The sequence below is a fragment of the Mandrillus leucophaeus genome, unplaced genomic scaffold (assembly GCF_000951045.1).
Source record: "Mandrillus leucophaeus isolate KB7577 unplaced genomic scaffold, Mleu.le_1.0 Scaffold75, whole genome shotgun sequence".
Taxonomy (NCBI): domain Eukaryota; kingdom Metazoa; phylum Chordata; class Mammalia; order Primates; family Cercopithecidae; genus Mandrillus; species Mandrillus leucophaeus.
The window spans coordinates 614,716-620,978 of NW_012108141.1; positions in this window are offsets into that span (position 1 = coordinate 614,716).

A 6,263-nucleotide genomic window follows, 5' to 3' on the forward strand; every position below is an offset into this window, starting at 1 on the left:
TTATTTATTCATTCAATTGTTTATTTGTATGAGCCTGGACTCACGGATATGTATTTTGTACTCTGAGTTATAAGCCAATACTACTTTATTTTGTTGCTCAAATTCTCCAGATTTGATCATGGGGAACTCTTTCAGTTGCCTCTTACATCCTTTTGACATAAACTTGTCTGTGTGAGGTTTTTTTTTGTTTTTTTGTTTTTTTGTTTTTTTGTTTTTAGCACTTTTTTAGTTTCTTGGCATTACAAGATGCTCCAGACTCATCTTGTATATTTGTATTTTCTGCTCCAGTCCTAGTATCAGCCATTTCTCCAAGGATCCCTGGTTCATTTTACTGAAGAATGAAGAAACCAAAATCTGGATCCTGAGTATGCTCATTGTTACTGTGATGGTGTTGCTTCACGGCCCTCTCCGTGCAGACATCAAGGTAATATATGTGTGTATATTAACCCATGTATATTCACATACCTACAAATATTTCTATATGTATCCACCTGGATCAATATGAATCCAAACAAAAGTTCATACCAACCCCTCCAACTCTAATCCATCACCACATGGATCATTCCAGCCTTCCTCCTGGGGTGTCTATAATCTTTTACTGCAACACTGAAAAATTGCACCTTCTGGGGATTTTTTTCTAATAGATTTAGTAATAATTTTGATTGCCTACTTACATGCCTACTATTGCCTACTATCTGCTCTAGGTAAAAAGGATAGAGAAGTGAAAAAACAGACAAAATTTCTGCCCCTATGGAGCTTATGTTCTATTAGTCAATTCAAGTAAATGCAAATCCTCTCAACAGAAACATCTTAAAAACAGGCCTCATATTCTGTATTTCTTACTTGCTTTTTAGCTCCGTGATAAATTTTAAAAGATTATTTTTTATACGATTCCAGTATTGTTTTCAGCAAGAGAGTTGTTCAGAGTCTCCAGTCTTCTGTATGGCCACAAATGGAAATCAGCAAATTTTTTAAAAGTGAATTCCTTTTGAAGTTCATTTTATGAAATAATCCCTGGATTTTCACATCAACACTGCACACATATTTAAATGTATTTACCACCTAGCCTGATTTATGAACTCTTGTGCTTTTGCTTTTTCTTTTCTCACTTCTATGTGTGTGACCTTTCCACTTCTTTGCTGAAGGCGTTCACAGTGCCTAAAATTGCACATTGGAGCAAAAATAATAAGAAGAAAGAGTCTGTGCATGGAAGAAGGGAGGAATGTGTAGGTTTATGCTAAAAGTCTTTTGATAATCAAAAGGGAAGGTCTTTAGGAAACTCAGAGATTATGCTATGACAAAAGAATGGAAAAAAGAATAGGAAAAGAACCAATCCCCCTTGCCCTCTCTGTCCTCTTAACCCTGAAGCCCTGTCGCCTTAGCAAGGACAGGAGAGATGCCTGGGTTGTGGGGGAGATGTAAGGGAATCATCTGGAGAGGAGCAGAGGCAGCACCAGGAAGCCTCCCTGCTGGCAGCTCAGGACATGAGATCTGTGGAGACCAAGCACCTGCAGGCTTCTGGTTCTTCAGGGAAGAACGAAACCTGTTTACTCCTTGCCCTGTGGTATGAGCCTGCCCTGGTCAGTTGCCTACATGACGCCTGTGTATCATCCAGCAGAACCCAAGACTTCATTGAAGTTTATCCAAACTACCCTCTATGGATACCATCATCCTGTTTTCAACAGCACATGAAACATGAAGCAAATCAAAGGTTGGGGCCCTTGATACCTAAATAAATAGTAGGAGTGTTAGAATGAAAGCCCAAGCTGGAAACCATCGTTCTGAGCAAACTATCGCAAGAACAGAAAACCAAACACCACATGTTCTCACTCATAGGTGGGAACTGAACAATGAAATCACTTGGACACAGGAAGGGGAACATCACACATGGGGGCCTATTGTGCGGAGGGTGAAGTGGGGAGGGATAGCATTAGGAGAAATACCTGATGTAAATGATGAGTTAATGGGTGCAACACACCAACATGGCACATGTATACATATGTAACAAACCTGCACGTTGTGCACATGTACCCTAGAACTTAAAATATAATTAAAAAAAAAAAAGAAAAGAAAAGGAATGAAAGCCTAGCATAAGTACCCAAGTGGAACTGGACATATACATATATATGCTACATCTATGCTACATACATGTGTGTGCATACATACACAAGCACAGTCTCATGAACACATACACCTTCTTTATTTAGACATAGAGTAGAGATACATACCATTTGTTCATTGGTATTTATTGGGGATTTGCTGCAGGATACCAAAGGATACCAAAATCTACAGATGTTCAAGTCCTTTATGTAAAATAGTGTAGTATTTGTGTATAACCTACACACATCCTCTCACATACTTTAAATAATCTCTAGAGTACCTATAATAACTACTACAATGTAAATGTCACATAAAGAGTTGTTACAGCGTATTATTTAGGGAATAATGGCAAGAAAAATTCTGTACATGTTTAGTACAAACTCAACCATCTATATTTGTCAATATTTTCCATCCATGGTTGGTTGAATCCATGCAGAACACACAGATACGAAGGGATGACTGCATATTAATTGTTTTTCTGTAAGTAAGGAAACTTTAAAGCAATATTGCAGCCATTTATTATTTGGATGAGGGTGGGGATGGATCTGGCAGCTGGAAGCTAGTGTTCCTTCTATACCACACTGTGATCCTCAAAAGTCCTGTGGCAGGGACTTCCTAAGATGGACAAAAATCCACATCCTTTAGAAACACATTTAACTAAATTACTTATAATTGTAGTCTTTAAGGCTGAGTCTTACAATAGACTACACACCAAACCTTTTAAGGACTAGGAAGGCTCCTGGCAACAGTGAGGCCCACTGCACCAGATGCCAGGATTCAGGCAACAAACCCAGCCATGGGGCCAGGAGCAGCTGCTGTAGCAGCCAATTAAAATGGATTCTCCTGAAGAAAAGGACTTTGACGGGAGAGATGGGAACTTCATGTGCAATAAAAGCAAACCCTGCCGCTGTTTCTACTTTTATTAACCATGAGCTAAAAATACCAAATGAACATTAACAAACCCACACACTTCATCCATCTCTGTCCTCAGAGGAATGCCAGCAAATCTGCATCCCTTCCAGGGAAATGTCTGACCAGAGAAGGCAGAACCTCAGAGAGCCAAGAGGAGGAAGAAGAAACTTGGAAATTGATTCTGGACAAAGATTTTCCACAGAGAAAAGATTTCACCAAGAATTATTATAAAATGAGTTTTTAGGTATTAATCTACTAATGCTTATGAAATACGAGTATTTGAAAGGAGTCTCTGGAGTACCTCTCCATCAACAATAGGAGAAAATTTGTGAGCAATTTTGGAAGCATTTTATATCCAGATCTTACCACTCACCACGTGAAACAATTACTTTTTTGGGCACTCACAAAATACACATGGTTAGAGATAGCAGGAGCTTCATAAGAATTGGAGTACCTAAGAGACTCCAGAGACGCAGCACGCAAATGGCTAGTCATCCATCCTTAAGATGTTTTTCAGTGTTTACAACATGCAGTGCACTCCTTCAGTAACTATCTGTGTTGTTCTTTCTTGCTCCAAAGGGGAGGACTTAACATAAACAAGAGATGATAATACTAACAAATGAGTCCAGTAACAGACATTTATCCCCAGTGTAACCTAAGAGCAGAAGGTGTAATTCACTCTGCAGGGGGCAGAATTTGGACAGGAGGTGTCAGGTAAAGCTTCCTTTTAAACATTGGTTTCTTTTGCAGAAAAATCCAGGGCCCTTTATTTCTGCCTGATAGGAAATTCTTGATGAATTGTCCTCACCTTTTATTTCCAGCTTATGTCTTGCTTTGTTAATTCCCATATACTCCAGGCTACTTACCTTCCTGATCTAATAGATAAGCACCAAGAATGTTCTCAACCCATCATGGCTCAGTTTATTTAACCAGTACCCACTTCCCAGGACTACTGTGATTAAACCAAATGTGAGCATTAGTGAATACTCCTACATTGTATTTAAAGACGTATCCCAAGTCTTAGGGATGCCCATGGCTGCCAAGCACTTCACCCTGTGAGAATTGTCTTTTTTAACATGTAAATAAAGGAAAAAATATCTCCTTATTATGTATAACGGAAAGTCCAGTGTCTCCAAAGATTGGAGGGCAAAGGGAGATGACGGTGGTTTTTTCCATGCATCTCCTGCCAAATTTTTGACCTCCACCTCTGGCATCCCAGGTCTTGTTCACCCTGGCCCTTTCCCTCCCTGTGTCCATTCACAGTGGACATTTCCCTGCTTCTTAAACTTCCTAAAAGAGTCACCAAACGTGTGCCTACAGAAGGAAATTACATCTCAGTGCAGCAAGGCAATCAGCCTAAAATCCACATTAATTCTCCTGGTTCTTAAAATTTTCTCCTGCATTCCCACAACGAGAAACAACTCCTCCTCCTGCTCTTTCTCTTCTTTCATGTTTCACTGTTTCCTAAGGGCCTGATGCTTGTAGTATTCTGGGGCCTTTTAAAAGACAAGTACAAAATTATAAATATAATATTAGATACAGGGCCTTAGGAAGGGCTCATGCAAATGAGGTGCCCCAAAGCCTAGACTTCATTAGCTTTATTAGCTCCTCGTTCATTTCTCTATTTCTCTTTCACTATCTTCCTTCCTTTCATCGCTGCCAGCCCCCTCAACACTTCAATTTGTAGTGTTTTTCTTATGAGAACATCAATTTTCACAACTTGAAGATGTTAGAATGTGTTTTGCTAAATAAAATAATGTTTTCTCCCAACATTTTAAAGCCTATAGCTTTTTAATGAACATGCTTTATTTCCATTGTACTTAGCATAGGAATTCTAAGCTCTGGCTTCTCCTCTCCATTTTAGAAGACCACAATCCTTCTTCACGTGTACCCATCACCACCACTCCAAACAAGACAGATCAATTTTATATTTAATCTAGAATAGAACTGCCTTAGATTGAAGGAGCCAGGATGTATCAGTAGCTGTTATTGGCAGTTTAACAGTTTTTCTGCTCCTGAGTGCAAATAAATTGAGTGACAATAAATGCGTGTTCCAGTCTTTAGTTGAAGAGGAAGGAGAGTTTATAGAAAAGAGGCTCATCCCACTAGACGAGAAATAGAAAAAACATCAGTTTGAGGTGAGATATCCTGACCTAATTAGTCAATTCTAAAACTATTTCTCAATATCCTGTATTTTGCTTCAGATGGTAGAGGTCACCCGTCTCATTTACATGTACTCACTACTACCATCCCAGCCAAAGCATATCAATTTTAGATTTCTCTGAGAATACAGGTCTCCTAGACTGGAGCTAACTATTTCCATGTATGGGATCTGTCTATGAGGAAATATGGTAAGGAGAATCCTAGGGAAATCTGTATACACAGAGGCAGGTAAATTGCCCCCAGCAAGGCCAGACCTCATAACATCTTATGAAAGGGGTTCCCTGATCTATACCTTCTTGATAATGATAATAAACAGCAATAAAAACTCAGTTATAGATTATTAAGAACTTTTATTTCCAGCTAAATATTTTATATAATACTCGCCATTCTCATACCAATTCTGAGAAGAGAGAAGTTACTATTCTTCATTGTATAGGTAAGGAGACAGCGATTTGGGGAAGTTAAAGAAGTCTTCCAAAATCATATCTCTGATAAGTGAAGAGCACAGAATGCAAACCCTATGTCTGTTTCATTTGAAAACTACATAATATTTTGGTTAAAACATATGAAATTACCATTTTTGTAGATCAAAGGTAGTCAGATATTGGCAACTTCATATGGTACAACCTAACACATAATCAACTCTCAGCTTAAAAAGTCTGTTAGAAGTCTGAGAGATTTTAGATTTGCACAACCCAAATGAGGAGATTTTAGATTTGCACAGCTAATATTCACAAAGACCCCAGGGAGCAAACAGATAGCTAACAGGGACACAACCTGAAGTGGCATAATAGACTATGTAAATTGCAGAGCTGGAGTTAACTTCCTTAAATTATTTAGAACAGGCTTCAGACCTGCCCTGTAAACAGCCAGATAGGCAGTATTTTCAGCTTACAGGCCATACTGCCTCTGTCGCACTACCCAACCCTGCAGCTATAGCATGAAAACAGCCATAGACTACATAAACAGATTGGTGTGGGCATGTTCCAATTCAGCTTTCTTTACAAAAATAGTCCAACCCCTAATCTAATGATTCCCCTGGATTTTCTTAGAGAGATTACAGCAAGAGAATTATCACTTCATCTAAT